The sequence below is a fragment of the Falco cherrug genome, chromosome 14 (genome assembly GCF_023634085.1).
Source record: "Falco cherrug isolate bFalChe1 chromosome 14, bFalChe1.pri, whole genome shotgun sequence".
Classification (NCBI taxonomy): Eukaryota; Metazoa; Chordata; class Aves; order Falconiformes; family Falconidae; genus Falco; species Falco cherrug.
The window spans coordinates 16,752,744-16,770,673 of NC_073710.1; the positions used below are offsets into that span (position 1 = coordinate 16,752,744).

Here is a 17,930-nt window from a genome sequence, read left to right on the forward strand (position 1 = left end):
GATAAGGTTACCCAGATGAGTGTTATTCAGTCAACAACTTCCACGCTCACCCAGGAGCACGCAAACTCCCGCAGTCTCTCTGCCTGCCGAGCTCTAGGCTACGTGTGAGGGGTGCTACCTTCAGAAACCACCTGCAGTACTTTTTGGGTTGCTTGCTTTAATTTTCCTGAATCCATACTCCCATTCCATTTCTTGAGAGCTGTCCTCAAAACAAATCCCAAGGTAATACCAATCAGCTTGTGACTAGATGTGAAAATAGAGCTGTCTCGGCACGGAGTCCTACAGACAGAGCACAGATTTTCTCTGTCTCCACCTCCCACTTGCAGCACCAGTACAGTTTTCATGCTTTTGTCAGAAGTGCCAACCTGGGGAAGTCGCAATGCACAAGCAAAGAGAGGAGCGATGAATTAACTTGACAACGTGCACTGCTGACAGTAAATCTCCTAAGAATTTGATCCATCAGGGTTTACTTCTCCATGTTAGGGGTGACTGTTCTTGGGGTATCCAGTGGCATGTAGCAAATACTTCGGCTCAGATGTGTATCTGCTTTGCAAAGGAAAATCCCCGCTGCACAGCACAAAGTGAACTCAGCTGCACGGGGAAATGGATCTGGAACTGCATTCAGAGGTGGTGACTTACATATAAATTATAAAGTGTGTAAATTCCGGACACCCATTTTGATGGAGTTTGTCAGACCCAGCTCTGGATTGTGTACTGCCTGCAGAAACCATCCAGAAAACCCAAGAGGCTGCTGTAACCCCCAATGTGTGAAAGGCCCCAAACCAGGATTTAATGGATTAGTAAGGCTGAAAAGGACCATCATAATCATCTGGTTTTGTTTCCTATGTAACACAGCTGAAGAACTTCACCCACTCATTTCAGCATCAAAGCCATAACTTCTGCTGAAGCTATTGCACATCTTTAGAAAGACACTCACTCTTGACTTGGAGACTGAAAGTAATGCTAAATCTGCCGCATTCCTAAACCAACTGTTCCAGCCGTTAACTACTCCTGCTATTAAAAAGGCACACTTCCAGGGCAATTTTATCTAGCTTCAGCTTCCTACAGTCAGATCCTGCTACGTCCTTCCTTGCCGTATTAAGGAGCAGATTACAGTCAGGTTTAAGCTGCGGGGACTATCCTATGAATCACTGCATGCTTTCTCTTCTTGGACAGTCTTGGAAATATGTCACCTGTGAAGATTTATGAATGGACAAATTCATTGAAAATATCATTTGCAAGAGATTAACCAGAACAACCCCCTCTCTTCTGATGAAGGACTTGTGTGCATTTTTGTGCTTGTATCTGTGGTTTATTTTGCTTTTAATCTGGTGACTCTGAGATGATACAGACAAAGAGATGTAGGTAAATATGTGTCACACTCAGAGCTCTCCCTTAGCACATTAGTCGAGGTGTAATTCTGTGCATCAAAGCAGCAGTCTGTGTCACATCCAGCACAGACACTGAACAATGTCCCTTTAGAAAGGGCAGAGGGTGAGAGTAGCTTTATGACACTATTGATTTATTCTGTGCCTGCAGTTAAAAACTATACCCAGACAGACAATAAAAATAACTGCTCTAACCATATAACAGCTTCCTGCTACTAAAATGGATTTTACACTTAAAGTCATGGAGGGCTTTTCTTTCTTTCTTTTTTTAAGTCTCAATTATGATTTTTTTTCTGAATAAATGGAAATGAGAAATTGTCAGAACTGGTTTAGTCCTGATGTCGTCCCTTTTTCTGCTTTCCTCTGTGTTTAAAAAGGCTGGGAATTTTTTTCCTGTTGTAAAGTTGTGTTGTAAGCACACTAGTAGGCACAATAACCTCGTATTAATCAGACCAGATAGTTTGGTGCACAATTCCTGCGTGAAGACATACACAGTGAGAATGGTAATCCGGAATGGATTTACCATACAAAATAAAATTTATTATGGTCTTTGTGGTCAACTGGATGAGCTGGGATTGAGGTCTTGGCCTTAGATTTGAATGTGAAAATAATATCTAGAGCAACAGGATCATCTCCTAGAAAACCTATTTTCACTCAGAGGACCCCCACAGATTTGCATGTTGAGATTTATGCATGCTGCAAGTGCTTTCCTGCATTGAAACTGGTGTCTCAAGCAAATTGCTAGCAAGCTTCTATGGTAATTAGCAAGTTTAAATGATAATAGGGAAGGAATCTTAAAAATTGAAGCCTGTCTGTGTGGATCAATGAAATGTTTTAAGACTGTATAACCCTTTTTTAAGGTTTTTACCAAAATCCTGCAACTGCTGAAAAAAATGGAGAAGGCAGTGCAACAGGGCCATGAGTTAGCACCAATGCTGGCTGGAGAGGTCCTGCCTCTTTGTACCTGTCCTGGCTTGTGTTAGCGCAAATTTTTGGACAAAAATGCAGTGATTCAGACCAGAGAAATTATCAATGTGAAATCTGGGGGGTGTGTGGCAGACATTTCTTGGTGGGATCAGTTGTCTGCTCCAGTTCATCAGTTCACCTAGTAGCACCTAGAGGCACAAAACATGGTTAGTGAGGTGATAGAAATGAAAGCCCAGAGGCAGAAGGGAAAATCCTAATCCGTGTATAGGTAGTGTGAGACAGGACGAGGAGTCGGGTAGAGCCAGGAGAGACGTGCATCACAGCCTGTTTCTCTGCAGAATGGAGATGAGCAGCCTGCTTGCATGGGGTCAGATAGTATGAGGAAGAGTATATTGGTCTCGAAAAAAAACGTTTTGGGAGATAATGACTGAATAACATAATGTGAGATGTTGTAATGTGGCCTCCTGTCCCTGGAGATGCTCTCGGAAACCAGATGATTCCATCAGCAGGGTTTTTATAAAAGTGAGCAAACACTGTAATAAATAAAGAGTGAGAAAGTCAAGATTAGACTTTTCACATCTGGCTGGGGGTTTTTCCCCACTTCCTTATGCTCTGTGATAAAACTTAGATACAGTAATTAACTTGCTTTAAAAATGACTTAGTAAGTATGTTTACAAGGTACACTTTTATTTTAATCTGTAAAATGTACAAACAAGAACATTCACACAGAAAAAGACCCTGTGAAATTTTTTACTCTCCAGTCCAGGGAGAAAAGACAGAAGACTTTTCTCAGCTTTGCTTTCACATGTCCTTTTGGTGGTTCTGCATTGGGAACCGTAACTTCAGTACCTGCAGCGGGTGGCATTGCCTGCTGAAGCACTCTGGTGGACGTGACACTGGAGACAGGGACCTTTTTTGGTTTCTCTGATTTTCATGTAATGGTCAGCAGACAGTATCTAAGATGGAAGTTAAATTTTTCCTTTAAATTACAGAGCCGATTGTTAATCTTCATTGTTTTCTTCAATTCATCTGGACAAACCAGGATCTGGTCCTTACATGCTTACATACACCTCCTCCCTCACGCAGGATTTGCAACACAATTCCAAGAGTACAATTTTCCGGTGAATCATTCCTCTCTGTTCCTTAGAGCTCACTTTCATTTTTATTACTTTTTGGGAGCATGATTATTTTACATCCTTTCAATCATGAGCCTCTTCTGAGAGCCCCAAATGTTTGACCAATTTTAAACCAACAGGATTATACAGTTTAGCTGGCATACCAGTGAGCCGTTCCCTGACGCAGTGCCACGGGGCTCCTGTGCAAAGCCATCACGGATGGCTCCCTACTCAAAAGCAGCTTGGACAGAACCCATCTTTCAGCGGGGGTTCACAACCCATCGCAGCAAGTTGCACGAGAGCTTTGTCAGCCTGGAGGGAAATTTTGACCTCTCTGGATGGGAAGCTTAACTGGGAGAAGAATTTCTCTCTGAAATTCCTAAGAGCTCTGCAACATTGGAAAAAAAGCGTTATGGGGGAGTGATCCCCCCTGGTGCTTTTCAAAGCCTGCTCTTCAGAGTAGCAGCTATATTTATATTGGAGGTGGGTTGCTAAGCACAACAGGAGCTAGGCACAACAAACGAGCTCCTCAGAAAAAACTCCCCAAAACCCCCCAGAAAACAGACTCTGTGCTTGAGTACAGCTACGTGGATGTAGATGGCTGCATAGCTCAAAAATTGTGATAGAACATAAATCCTAAATAGGAAATTATTTAAGGTAGCTATGGCACCTGAGGGTCTGCGCTGTGCAGATGCTCAACAGGACCTGGTCTTCCCAGGAGTAATGAAGAAGCTGATGAGTTTTATCAGGAAAGGAAACCATTCTTGATGGTCAGAACACAGGCTACATCTTTGGCGATAAAGTAGATAATGGGTCATGAAGCAGCCTGACTCCAAGGGGAAAAGGCCATGTCCCACCTGGTGTGGCCCCAACGTTATAGATCTGCCATGCTTAAGCAATGTGAGTGCTCAAAAACTTGTGCCAATATCAAATCCTCAAATTTGCACGGTTCTGGGATTTTGTGCTGTATCTAGGAGGCTGCTTCAACATAGCTTCCCAGAGGATGGAGCATATATTCTACCTCATCCATCCCCCCTCCAACACTGGTGAAAGAGCAGCAGAGGGTCTGATGCACTGGATCTTTCTGCACTTCCAGCTGAAAGTTTCATTTGGGAAAGAAACAGGCCAAACAGAACAAATAGGAGGCAAACCTGAAAGATCTGAGTGGATGTTGCTGTCTGCAACTTAGCGAGCTGGTCTTTGAAAAATACTCTGTTCACTAGCTGGATGCCAATTGCCAAGCGATGCTATCAGTTGATTAAAACACAGCCTGCCAGCTTCCTGCTTGATAAAACTAAGTACAACCTTGATTGGGAATTCTCAAATCCATTACAGAATGACTAGTCCATCACTTAAATCAGCGTACACCGTTTCACCATGAATCATCAACATACTTTGCTAATATATTTGCAGCAGCTAAACCCTGACAGGTCATCAAAACGGTCCCTGAATGCCGGATTCTTGGGGGTGGGAAATGGCAGGGGCTTCGGGCTGCGAGGGTTTCCTGTTGTTCCCTGCTCAGCTGGGTGAAGGTCATTTCCTCTCCTCTCTCACGCAGGAGAAGCTGAACCCTCAGGCCTTGAAGATATGTCAGTGAGCTACTAGAAACAACAGCCAGCCCCTACCAGGAGCCATCTCCTGCACAGCCACACTGGCCAGGCAAGATCGCTCCCTAAAGAGACCTGCTGCTCACTACCCTTGCTTCTTTGGAGGTAAATAAGGTGATCTTGGGCTGCAGAGGTAAAAATTGTCATGAACTGTTTCAAGCCAGTCTTGCACTTTATTTTTGGTGCGTGCCGTAACACAAAAAAAAACCAAAAAAACAAAAAAACCCAGGGCTGCAGAGCCAGGCTAGCATTCCTGAAAAGGAAGGAAGGGGCATGCTGCCAACGCATTAAGGATTATCCACTAGCGGGCTGGGGTGTTTGAAAAAAGCCCTCTTTTGTTGGCTCTTTGGAGTGTTTTTTATCTGCTGAGTTGGAGGTGGGTGTCCAACTCCAGATATACATCAGCGCTTGCACATCAGCTGCAATGTATTCTTGATCATCCCAGTGTGATAGATGTGTTACTCGACAAATTGCTGTGGGACACTCGCTAGCTAAATAACAACACTGATACACCAGAAGAACAAGTCAACCCCAGCAGAAACATAAAGTCTTCATGCCTTAACAGAAATAAGATCTTACGAGGGGAACGAACTGATGAAAAATCTAAAGAAGAGCAACTGCAATAAAATTTGGAGGCCACTTATTACGTATCACCTAAGCAACAGATTATAACAAAATGGTGAGGTCAGAAAATAATTCCTGATCATAGGAATTCTCAGGTAATGCTTCAATAGACAGTGCTATCCTCCAGCTCCACCACTCCCCATCTGCGTATTTCCACCTTCTCTCTTCTCCATGCCCCTCCATTGGCTCTCCCTCTCCTTCTTTTATTTTGTTCCAATTGAACAAAGACCTACTTGGGAAACATACAGATCATACAACACTTCTATGTAAAATGTCAGTACAAATTCTCATCCGGTGAAAAGTCAGTGTAACTCCATCTCTGGTCTCAATACATTTTATTTACAAGAAAATGCATAAGCAGGAGACAAATATCTATTGTTTGCACAGTTTCAAAAACATAAACCATAATATAAGTGGTAGTTTCTGCTCCCCCTTAAACTGCCGAGAGTCTGGGAAGCCTCTTCAGAAGCGAGACTGGCTTGGGATAGGTGTAATAAAGCAGAGATTCACAGGCACAGTTTCTTCATTTAAACTAACACAAAGTGAGAGGGCAAAGAGGCTCCCAAAATTCTGCCCTTGTGGTTCAGATTTGAATATATATTTTTAAAGCTGGCCAAGCAACTGAAATTAAGCCTCATGTAATTAAGTTCCAGTAATTTGAGCAGAAAGTAGTCCTGGGAAAGTTAGCAGGATGAAAAAGTCATGGCAAAGCAGATACATGAATTTTTTGTGCCATTCCTATCACATCAGAAGTCCACAAAGAGGAAATTTAGGGTAAGTCAAGAGTTTTCAGTCTCTGGTGTGCAGAGCCCTGAGGTCCATGGACTAAACCAAACAAGCAGCTGGCTGGGTGGAGTTTTCCCACCTGAAGATCTCTTCAAGCTTTCTGTATAGGACTGTGACACTGCCCCAAAGTCTCCATCCTCAAGAATGCTGCCTTTATCTTCTCGAATGCATGTGGCATCGCTCTCTGTTCCTTATACCCACCAGCACTCCTGGCTTACCTCCTGCTGCTGAAGAAACTTTTGGCCTCCTCACGGTGCAGATTTATAAGCAGTGTGATCTCCTCTGCATCCGGGCGTCACCACTCCAGGTCTTCTGGGAGACTAAGGTTGGAAATTGGAAAAGGGATCACAAAAAGCGATAAAAGTAGAAGAAAAAAGGACAGCAGCAAGAAGGAACAGCTACAGAAGATGGGGCAGTTAATAAACAGAAAGGATAATGAACCAGGAGACGTCTTGGTGGAAGAAAGAGGAGCAGCAATCACAAGAGCTGCCAGTCACCAGCAAAAAGGGTGTCACACAAAGCATTTGACCCACTACAGCACAAGCTCCATCCATCCCAGTCTGGCCTGGGAGTTCTGGGCAGTTTGACAGCCTTCCTCTTGCAAAGCAGGGTTACACACCCCCTGAAGGACTTTGGGTGGTGTGGCTGACCCCTTGGATCAGAGATGAACGTCCCACCGAGCCCCGGGTTGCTTTGGGAGAGAGCTCCCACAGGGTTTCCTCTGGAAGGAATCTGTGTGCACCAAAGCCACCCTGCAGCTGGACTAGTGCCCAACAAATGGAGACAACCAGGGGATTACTGTAAAACCACCCCAGGCTCCTAGCCGAGACACTAGTGTAGACAGAGCTGAAGCATAATCCGAGAGAAACAAGGCTCCTGTCAGTCGCCTTAAATCCACTACAGGTATCTGGGGAAAAGCTGTAGGGGATTTATAACAAAAAGAGTTTGAAAAACACCAGAAGATTTTTGTAACACACTGCTGTTTCACTATGTTATATTGTACCTTCGGCATTTTCAGACTTCAGCTACCATCAGTCAGATCTCTACTTGACAAACAGTGGAACACATGGTTTGCCCAACGATGACTAAATTACTCAGGAGGAACTGCAATTGATAAGACAATGATTTATGGACCTATTGTTTTCTACGTTCTCGTAAATAATCCTAATTGGTGTTAATAATACACCCTCTGCTTTGTGTTATCACCAAGCAAAGTACACTTCCTAAAGTAACTATTTAGGGGCATAAACCTTCTGAAAGGCAAGAGAGCTATTGCCTGGATTAAGGCGCTCAGCCAGAGGAAAGTGGCTCTGGAATACGAGCAAAACACATCACACTGCCTTCCCATGTCTGCATTGAAAAGTTTCTTTTCTATATGCACATGGTAAATTCAGTGAGTTGCAGTAATCCCTACTGCAGTGACTCTTTGGTCGCTACCAGCTCAGAAACGCACCACATAAGATCTAAGTCTGCTGGTGCTGTTACTGCCAGTTCGCAGCTCCTGCCCGCATCCCCGTGCACGGGGCTGGTGGTGCCATATCTGGGAAAGCCTGCTATGGACAGTGGTCACCTGCACCAGGGCTTGGGGCCTTTCTGTCTTTCTTATCCCTGAAGAAGTACTTTGATATTTTGGTGCTTCCCCATTTGTCACGCCGTACCCTTGTCGGGAGGGAACCGCGGCGCTCGAGACCTCCTTGCTGGCTGATTTTAGGTGTGAGGTTTGGTGGGTTCAGTTTTAACATACAGATGAGCTGGCTTGACCTTAACAGGTCTGCACTTTAAATAACACTTAAATAGCATTATAGAGGGTATAGCTGCACTCTGCTTGCTTACAGAAACTACAAGCAAACCAGACAGCTTTTCAATTCATGTATCAAAGAGAGGGGGATTTACACATAAAAGGCTGAATTATTTTGATTTGTGGTTTTCAAGCCGCTATGCATTTTCCAACGTAAACGTTCCTTTGTCTCTGTTTTTTGATAGTTCATATCAGGTTCGGTGGCCTAGATTTTCAAAAGTGGTAATTTTGAAGGCCAGTATTTCTCCGTGTCGACTCAAGGTCCCTTAAAGAGACCAGATATTGCTAAGGTACTGCCTATCTTTGGAAAACTGGGCCATTTTAGCATCTTTCAAACTAGACACCCCAAAGCATGTAAAATCATCAGGGGTGTGTTTGCCAGAGGAGTAAAAGTCTTTCCCCCACCGCACCATCCCTTCCACTGCACTGTTCACGCTGGTCCTCACAGCATCATCCCCCCATCACCGTTAAAGGTCCCTGCAGAGTCAACATTACCAGTCCTTTTTGACATTCTCAACCACCAAACATCCTACATAACCTATAAAAAGAGCCCATTTCCTTAGCTATTACAAAGATGAAATAGCTATCAGAGAAAAGTCTCCTAAGGCCTGAGTCCGGATAGCTAAAAATCTAACTATATGTTATTTGAGGAAGAGGAGGGGAGAAACCCTATCCTATTATCTGCATTATCCCGTTACCCTTGGATGTCTTCCATGTACTTGGAAGAGCAGTGCCCCATTCTTGAGGCTTCACATTGCAGCCACTGCCTTTTTGGCAGAAGAAGGGTGGATGTGGCTCCCTTCAAAGTCAATCAATGTCACATCTTTAATCAATCTAGAAGGTCACCACTGTACTTTCATCAAGAAGAGATGGGTACAATTCTCGCTGAGTCCTAAATGTTTACGGGGGTCTCAGGTTGCAGCGGGTGTTGGAAAAAGTAGTTTCTGGTCCTGACCTCAGCACATCTTCTATTCCTAGGCTCTTTGTAAGAGTTTTAGGATCAAATAAATATATCCAGGACTCTGAGACACGGTGATGCAGAAGTATGTATAATGAAACCCCAAATCACACAGACCTGACTTAGTTCTCTGTTTCATTATGGCTTTGAACACATCTAGTTTTGCTGAAAGGTTCGGAAAGCTCAGGGAGCTTTTGTGTGAAGGCAGGTCACATTTTGAACAAGCTTGCAACAATTTTGAGTTTCACATCATAATCATCTACGAAATTTCATTGTTCGTCTGGGATGTCTGCTAGTGATCACAAAACAGAAATGTATTACGTTTCAAGGAACTAGGAGAGAGGCTCAGAGCACCACACGTGTGAAAACCATTCAAGCTCAAAGTCAGGACCCCTTGTATAAACAAATCTACCAATACAAAACGCTGAATCTGTTAAGCCAGAATATTCTTCCCTAGGTTGGAGTAATTTCATTACCACTCTGGCACAGCTGGAGCAGGATCCAAAGCCCAGTAAAGTCAAGGGTAGAATTTCCATTGATTTCCAAGGAGTCTGGATCGGATCCTAGATCACATTGTCACACTGCAGCAAAACCCAGCCGTGTTGCAGTGTACGCACCTGCTCTCTAAAGTCTCTGCTCTAGCCATCCAAATTCATTGCAGGTACAGTCCAGGTTATTCCAGCCTTTGCTTGGTGCAGTGCTAAATAAACGCTGGTTACCAAAATCAGCAATCCTGAATACTGCTCCTCGTTAGTAAATTAGACTAACTAATGAACACTTTTTCTTAAGAAGATCTGTCTGTTTAAATCCAAACCAAGTGTCAACCCCTCTTATTCTACCAATCAGACGAGCAGTGCCCTCCTGTACCAGTTGCAGACCAGGGCTGACTAAAGACATACGGAAAAAGTGAATGAGGACCTCACAATATTTTTTAATAAGGTACTTAGACTTCTTTTACGACTGAGAACAATTCAACATTATCTAGTTAGGTAAGGATCAGCAGCTTCTGTGTATATAAAAATAAAAGAAAGGAAGAAGGAAAGAAAAAGGAAGGCAGGCAAGAAGGGAGGAAGGAAGAAAGGAGGGGAGGAAGACCCTGTGTTTCATTTGCTAATACTTCATGTTGACAAGTCACAAAAACACGAAAACCTTCTTTAACCTCTTGCCTCCTCTTGACAAAATCATCCACCTACAAATTAAAATAATCTCCAGACATTGCCTCAATTATTTTTCTTGGGAAGTTCTGTAATGTAAATTGTTGTGTACAGTAAGAAATTGTTTTAAAAAGAAGACATGGAGATTTTTTTTTTTTCCCTGCAAATCAAAACAGAATCTGAGAGGAATTTCTGGGAAGAACAAATAACCCTCTGGAGCTGGTACTAGAGTAGGTGCCCTGAACAAACCTACAGAAGGAGCACAACGAGGCAATGATTTATTGCATGCTATGCAACTCTCACTGCTGTGCAGTGCCTTGTAAGAACTGGCAAAAGGGAGAGGCAGTAATCATACAGCCTCCTCCTCCTCCTCCTGTGTTTCTGGATATTACCTGCTCTGGATGTGACTGCATGACACTGAAACAGGGCTGCAGTCACCCTGAGCTGCACGATTGGCAAATCATCTTTGTGCTGCAACATTTCATCTTGTACTTAAAGCTGCACCATTCTTCCTACCTAAAAAAAAAAAAATTAAAAATCTATATTTGCATACTCTGAAGCTTCACAAATACAAAATGTCATTTGTGCTGGATGTGTTATTGCTCTATTTGCACAAAAAGGGTTTTCAAAAATGTTTCCATCAGTAGGTGGAATACTGGATCTTCCAAAGTCAATGGTAAAACTCCCCTTGGTTTCAAAAGGGGCAGCATTTCACCTATGCCATTTTAAATGCATTAGGGACTAAATACGAATAGCAAGTTCTGCACACATAAAAATACTTGTAAGAAAATCTTGGCCCTAAAGAATTACAATCAATCAAACGAGGAGCAAAAAAATGCAATGTAACCGGTCCTGCACCAATCAATACAGATCAAGATGAGTCTGATCCTAACTGGGTTGTATCTGCAATTAGCTGTGCTTTTTTGCAATTTAAAATTCATTTGGGTTCTTGTAATGACTGGTGGGTTACTTGCAGTTCTGCCCATATTCCTCCCAATCTCTCCAATTTAAGAATACAAAAAAATTCTCTGCAACTAAGAATTCATCTTCAGATGTGTTTGGTGAGTTATTTATAATGAATAAACGTGAAAAAAATTACCTGCAGAATACTTAGGCTAAACTCCCCCCCCCCCCCCCCAAAGGCTAGATCAGTGAAATAAATTAATTGCTATGAATTATTCAGCTCTACCTGTGGCAATGAAAAATAGCAAGAGCATTAGGTTTCTTCTTTGTGTACTAAGCCGCTAATTTATAGAGAATGCATATTAATAAAACACAGGATATTCATCAATATTCAAGTCACTGACTGCCTGGCTATTTAATCTAAAATTACCAGCCAGCTCAAAACTCTTACTAGTTAATCATGCAATCTAAGCCATTCTGATATTGATGGTTAACATTAATTGCCCAACTGCCATTTATAAAATCCTCTCCTATATCTTTCCTTTGCCTAGCAAAGAACCCTTTGACACATTTAACTTCATGGACAAGCTGGAGAAGGCCAGCTCATCTGGGCTGTTCTTTAGTCCCAAATGTTTGTTTGATTGTTTTCCATAAAAGGGATATTTTCTCCCATTGTGGTTTTGCATTTTGAACATTATCAGTAAAAAATGTTCTTCATTATTAAGATCTTTGATAAGTTTCTCTGCTTCTGCAGATGTTCTGCAGGTGGTGAGAAGAACCATCTGGTTTCCATCCCATACAGAAGATGTTGCCCTTCACAATGGAAGCACAGCATTCAGATCAGGATGGCCGAAACAATGGCTCAGTTCCAGCCATGAACTCCACAAGAAGCCACCAGCAGTGGATTCCCTCCCCAAGGCCTGACCTCGAGCTCCCAAGGGGATGGCTGGCACAGAGCAGTGACACCTTCAGACGTCACCAGCTTACGCTGCATGACGTGCGCTGCACACATTGAGGTGCAACAGGGGAATCTGGGGAACGTTTTCATGTGATCCAACTTGGCCAAAATACAGGCTCAAACTCCTGAAGCTCATCATACCGGTAAGAGATGCTGCCGAAGGGGATACTGGGGACAGCTTCCTAAAGCAATGCACCATCATACCAAACCTGAGCCAGTCCTGATATTTATCACCTATAAATTTTCTTCATTCTTCTGCCTTTCTTTTTTTATTAACTTAATTGGATTAAAGCAAACAAAACCCAAACCAAGTCAAAATTTTTCAGTTGTTCTAACCAAAAACTTGAGGCCCTGGAAGTTAACTGTAAATCAGCAAATCTGCAAAGAACTCACTGTCCTCACTGGAGCAGAAGCCTCAAACAACAAAGAGAGAGGCATGTAAATGCTGCTGCATAAGAAACAAAAGGATTCTTAAAAACAACATTCTCAGCCACTTTCAAATTATTTTACCCTTGTTTCATTTAAGCTGATACTTAAGAACCGAAGAAAAATTTTGCAAAAACTTTTTTTTGAATAAAGAACATCTTTTTTTCTCTGTATGCAGATGTTCTCTGCAACAGCAAGAGAAATTTTCTGATTTTTATAAATTTTGTCCGTCTGGAATTCAGGAACTGTAAGTTCAATCACTAATTGTATCTTCCCATTATTTGAGGGCTGCTAGTTCGCGATGGCTGGTCAGATAAGGCACGTGGCGTTCCTTCTATTCCCCGAGTGCTCCGGTGCAAGAGCACCCTCCTGGCCTTGAGACTTATGTAAGGGAACCCATCCATCACAGCCATGTCAATAAGAACTTGAACCTGAATGTTTGCAGAAAGCAAACACTGAGTGCAATAGCAGAGTCTACCCCAATTCATTTCAAAATTCCAGTAAATATTTGTGAACAATGTTTTGTAGCATTCGTACAGGTCCCGTCGGTGATTAAACTCCCCTTCAGAACACACCGAGGGTCTCGGTGAATTCCGAGCTGCCGAGAGGTAACAACATGCTGACAGCAAGGAGAAAATGATGACTGCAGAGTGAAACACAGCCTCAGAACAAGCAAAGACTAAATAAACTCTCAGCATAGCTCGGTAATTCTTTGTGGCATAAAACGTGGCTTGGGCCTTGCCTGAACCGGGCTTTTACCCGAGTTAGAAAACCATGTTTAAATTAAATTTAAAGACCATTCTTCTTAAAAGCACTTCTGCAATGCTTTGGCTGGACAGTGTGTTTTTCTAACCGTTGTTTACATAGTTTGACCCATTTTCACTTCTTTGCTTTAACTGAGACTATTAATTAAGCTATTTAAAAATTAAATTGAGTATATGCCTTCTTTGGACTAGGTCTCAGGCTTCATTTAATTGTTGGTTCTTGCGCTGAGTTTGGCTGTGAGGGTGTGTGAATCTGTCTCCATTTGGAAATGAACCCAAAATTACAGATATATTTCACAGAGGCTATGGGATTGAGTAAAATGTCGAAGACATGCCCTGCTTTAATTGTTTTAATTGTTTCGAATATATCCGCGTGATATTAAAAATTACATCTGCAATAAACAGGGTGACATGAGCCCGGTGTAACTCACTGTCAAAACCAGCGTGCATCTTTAACTGCCTGAGCTGGTGTTAGAGGCATAAAGCAAAGTTTGATTTTGTGAGCATGAAAACATTCACACATCGCATGCCTTGTGATTTATATGCCATAATCATGCGGGATTTTCAAGTAGAAAGGGTGCCTAGAAATTACTGAAAAAGGGTCATCTCTATTTTTCTATTTGCAACGAATATAATACAGGGCTTTCCATCGCAGAGGGCCCAACGTGCATACCAAAGTCTGATTTAGATTTTCCCATTGAACAGCTTTTCTGTACAGAAATCTCACGAAGACACACTAATCCTTTAAACTTCAGTGTTGATGCTGAAATTATGCTGTGTGTCAAAATTACATCAAACAACTGCACTTATTTCCACCAGAAAAATTTGATTATTTCACTCTCATTTATATTACATTTTTTCCCCACTATAATGCTGACTTGGAAATTCCCTTAGGTCTGGACACCTCCAAGTAGAGTTTTTCAGTGGAAAGAAAGCTTTCATTATATTTCATAATTTTTTTCTCCTGATTTGAATGTTATAATTGGATTGGAGAGATATTTATTGCGAACTTCATGTTTTGCCAGGCTTCACAAGCGGCATCTTTTAATTTCTCTCTTTTCAATGAACCTTTTGACTTGATAAAAGTGGCTCTAAGGTATTTTTACAAAAGAGGCCAACAGAGCCAGTTCATTTTAAACCTCTCTCTTTAAAGTATCTCATTTCCTTATTATTTCTTAATAGAGGCACTATCCTGCAATGTCATAAAAAATGCCGCAGTTGACTTCAGTGGGATCAGGATCACTCCCTACTGTAATTAGTTCTATATTTCAAAATATTAGAGGTCATTTTGGTCTTTTTTTTTTTTTTTTCACTTTGAGAAAAGAAAACATTGGGGAAAAAAAAGAGAATTTCAATGGTGACTCTCAGTAGAATACTAAAAATAAGTTGCATGCATCCCAGTTGTTACAATTCATGCCTCTAATGAAATTTTCCTCTTCTCACTTACCGCAAATTTTTAATGTGAGTTTTTACAGCCATTGAATCAGTATCTTTAATCTTCCACCAATATTAGATAGAAATGGAACTAACTAGGGACAATCCATCTGGTTATAAAGCACACTGTCTATGAAGTTGTTCAGTTCATCCAAAACTACTTTTTTTTTTTTCCCAGTGGGTCAGATCAGATAAAATTATAATATTTTGAAATACTGTTAATACTACTCGGAGATTAATGCACTTGTAATTAATAATAAGTTTGAAAAATTATGATGCCTCTGAAGAAATCAAAAGATCCAATGTCAATCACCCTGACTACCAGGGATAGGCTAGATCCCACAGCGCCAGGTTCTGATGCTCTTAATTACACTCAGTAGCAAAATCTACTCTCTGAGCCCAGTAGGTGAAATCCAGCCCCAGCCCAAACCAGGCAGGGAGCACGTAATTTCCAGCTACTCATTTATGTGGGATATGTCAGGGTTTGCATGAGCAAAGGTCTGGGAGCCAGTCTCACAGGGGGAAAATAGCCGAGCACCCACACCCCGGGTCGTGGCCTCTCCTTCCTTCCCTTTGCCGAGGGCTGGCCACAGGCTCCACCAGCACCGCAGTCGCTCTTTTGCAAAGAGGGCTGTGCCAGTTTACTGGGAGCTGCTGGGCTCCCTCCCCTGCCCCGAGCTCCTCTCCCCGGCCCCGTAACCACACCAGAGCAGACACCCTTTGTCTGCACAGTCTATTTATAAAACCCCACTTCCAAAAACGTGTTTTGGCCGGTGTGGGTCAGCTTCACAACACCAATTAAAGCAGCCGAGCTGCATGGTAGGAAGGTGCAGCACCCCAAAGAAATGGTCCAGGGCCAGTAACAACTTGACCCTGAGCAGCTCTAGCAGAGCAGCACGTCTGACCATGCCCTCTGAGCAGGGGAAAAACATACACTTTTCCCTCATGATCATCATGTCAATGCTAAAAATATAAAGCACTTCAACCCTGCAAAGAGCTCAACTGTGCCTGGTGCCCAGCCCCTTTAAAATCCACAGATCTATCAGGCAGAATGAAATCCCGCACCCACCGAAGTGAATGGAAAAACTCTCCCGTCCTGTGGGGTGCCAGGAGTTCCTTCCCAGGGCAGGAAAGTTAAGGACATGTGCAAGACATTGGCAGGACAAGGGACCTATTTTTGGACACCGTCTATGCTAGGTATTCCTACCAATCCTGCTAACGCTGTCCCAGAGCACACAGGAATCATTCATGCATTTCCTAATCATGAAATGAAAAAGGCAGATTGCCCAGATCCCCTGGATAATGAACGGGAGCAAAGGTGGGTCTGTCTGCCCAGGGGCTACTCCTGGCTGCGGGGTCCAGCTGGGACACGGGTACCTCAGGCAGCCTGCAGCAGCAAGGCACGGGGACGCAGACCCTGAGCCACCTCCTCTGCCTTCTGCATGCCCATGGATTTACCTTTCCCAAACCCTCTGCACATGCAGTAACAGATAAGCCCCTGCCAAACCTCTGCCTGGGCTTCTGCAGCCACCACGCTTGGACCGGCACTCGTGCATCCTCGTGGGAAAACAGCGCGCACTCCCGTGGCACGCTGCTGCTGAGACCTGACCTGTGTTCGTCCTGCCCCGCTTACTTCTCATCACGTACAATTTCACGGCCAGGATGCAGAAGAAGGTCCTAACAGGAAAAGATTGCGTAGCTCATACTCTTCCACAGCTTTATCGAGCAGCACATGCCAGCCTCCCAGGCACAAATCTCACTGCAGCTTCCTACAATGGATTTAAACGTTCCCTCTGCACTGGCTGGTGTGGTCTGGAGCAGCAGAGAGGTGAGCAGCCTGCATGGCTGCGGGCACGACTCGGCACACACAGTGCCCCAGCCACGCACGGCCACCCCCACCACCCGGGCTGGGCACAGCAGAGACCCAGGGGCCACATGCACGTGCATCTTTTCTCCTCCATCTCGTCTATATCTGGCACAGGGAAGGAGTGCGATCTCACAACAGTGTGAGAAAAAAATCTCTATTTATTCTGTCTGGAAGGGCACCGCGTGCAGCGAAAGCCCCGCCGCTCACGTGTGCGCCCAGAGGAGACGCTCTTTGGGGTGCTGACGGATGAGCCCCAGTGGGACTCCCGCGGGGGGTTACCCCCCGCCTGCAGCTGGCAGGAGGCACGCCTCCACATCCACTGCTCCGGTGCAAAGTCCAGCATCCTCATAGTGCCTGCGCAAGGTCGGTGCCGAGTGCCGGAGCTGTGGGCACACGCTCCCTTCTGCTGACTCGGCTGAGCTCCACAGCCCCTTGGGGCCGACGGCGGCGGGGGCACTTCTGTCAGCACTCCGCAGAAACAAGTTAATTGACATATGCTAACACGCTGTTAAACATAACACAGTCGTGTTTTAAAATATGCTAGCTAGTCAGATCAAATGCATTTTTAAACATGCCTGCTTTTTTTTCCAAAAAGGAAGAGGTTTTGGTTAACGTGCTAGTAAAAACATTTTTCAGCACAGTAGAGACGCAGGAGATGTGAGAGTTACAGCAAGTGTCCTTTGGCCAAGTATAATCTGCAGGGAAAGTTGACTTAAAAAACAAGTTTACCCTGATAATGTTAATTTGTTTACATTGTCCAGTTCACAGGATTTCAACACGAACACGCAGCAAAATGTTTATGCGCAGCATAATACCCATGTAATCTGTCCACAATGTTTGTAAATTCAGCCCTAAGGCACTACCGCAATAAACACCACCATCATGTAATACGATAATAACAACTCCCCAAAAGCATTACAACTCTTCCTGTCAATACAGGTATCTCTTTAATGACACGTTAAAACTGAGAGAAGGATTAAAACCAAGATGTAGTTTTGTGTCTTTAGTGCTAGTTGTAACATACATCTAGGGAGAGGACTACTCCCTCCAGCTGAAAGGAAGCCAGTTTCTGACTGTCCCATGTTTCTTCTTTTTCTATAAATTGCTACTGCTGGAAAACACAGAAACCTTTCCTCTCTGCATGTTCTGCTGCTGCTGGCTGGCCCTCCAGCCTAAGGATTCACCTACAATAGCTTTTTACTTCTCGTTTGAAGCCAGGGT

General features: G+C 43.5%; 1 protein-coding gene across 2 annotated transcripts in view; it reads right to left on the minus strand.

The window, feature by feature from the left end:
- Positions 1–17,930, minus strand: part of MAF (MAF bZIP transcription factor) — a 191,587-nt gene that overhangs the window by 123,228 nt on the left and 50,429 nt on the right. Inside the window, exon 3 of one of the 2 annotated variants that reach the window (XM_055726866.1) lies at positions 5,980–6,767. The exons of the other annotated variant lie outside the window; for it this stretch is intronic. The gene's annotated coding sequence lies outside the window, so the exon portion shown is untranslated. Of the gene's footprint in view, positions 1–5,979; positions 6,768–17,930 lie in introns of those variants that run through there. 2 annotated transcript variants of the gene reach the window in all.